The sequence below is a fragment of the Phalaenopsis equestris genome, unplaced genomic scaffold (genome assembly GCF_001263595.1).
Source record: "Phalaenopsis equestris unplaced genomic scaffold, ASM126359v1 Scaffold000018, whole genome shotgun sequence".
Classification (NCBI taxonomy): domain Eukaryota; kingdom Viridiplantae; phylum Streptophyta; class Magnoliopsida; order Asparagales; family Orchidaceae; genus Phalaenopsis; species Phalaenopsis equestris.
This window is the reverse complement of record NW_018164460.1, coordinates 196,431-197,724: the sequence shown is the minus strand read 5'-3', so window position 1 is coordinate 197,724 and position 1,294 is coordinate 196,431.

Here is a 1,294-nt window from a genome sequence, read left to right as displayed (position 1 = left end):
TGCACCCTTCCATAGAGCATCGCATCCTTAAAATGCTCGTAGCTCTTAGGAATAGAGTTTAGCAACAGTAGTGCCTTGTTAGTGCCTTGTCCTCATCGTCCATCTTGACGTCGATGTTCTTGAGATCGTCGATGATCTTGTTGAACTAGTCAATTTGCTCTGAGACGAATTTCTACATGCATTTTGAAGGAGTATAGGCGCCTCTTCAGAAAGAGCCTATTAGCCAGAGACTTTGTCAGGTAGAGTACCTCGAGTTTGGCCCAAAGTGCTTGAGTCGTTGTCTCCCTCGACACCTTCCTCAGAACTTTGTCACCCAAGCTCAGGATTATCAAACTGTGGGCCTTGTCCAGTATGCCGATCTTCTCCTTCTCGGTCATGTTGGCTGGCAATGCTTGCAAGGCTTCTGCAACACCCTGTTGAACCAGTAGAGCTCTCATCCTTACTCTCCATAGACCGAAATCATTATTCTCGAATTTCTCGATGTCGAATTTGGCGGAACCCATTATTGTGGCTCGATCCCCAATAACGTCTGAAATCCGCTCCGCTGAGCAGCTACTGAATACCGAGAGCTGTCGCGGCGTGTGCTAGCTATAGCGGAAATCCTCCTCCTTCGCGAGATCTGGCCCTTCGCGGACCGAACGACCCACCATCCTCTGCTCCTTCGCAGGCAGTTCCTCCTCCATCTCGTCAAACCGCACAACCTGCGGTGTTAATCCAGTCGATCAAAGCTTTCGTTGCTCACTGAATCTGTCGCGATTTAGCTGTCTGCGACGCGATCCGCTTGCTCCTCTGTTCGTGAATGTCAAACTCTTCTTCTTCGTCACTGGCCGCGAACACCTTTACGCGGACACCTCTAGCCAAGAAGTATGGATCTTCCTATAGACAGCGCCAATTTAATGACACTAATGTTGTGAGATATGTACTTCCTGACATAAAAAATGAAACGCAAAGAACACAAGCAAACACAGATCGTTTACGTGGTTCGATCCAATTGGATTTACGTCAACTAATCAATCAAATAGTTCACCAAGACAAAAGAAATGGAGAATACATAGCTTATACATAGAGATTAGCCCTCATCTTCCTTCTATGACCTCACTCCCAAGCGACACCTTGATACAAGGCCTCAAGATGCTCTCCTCCTCTCTAGCTTTCTAGTTATTCTCTCATCCTTTGTGGTAGCTTAAGATCTCTTCCCTTGCTCTCCTAGGCCTCACACCCTCTCTATTTATATAAGCAAGAGAGTGGTGGGTGAGAGGTAGGTGGGAGGTAGGTGGGAGGTAGGTGAGCGGTA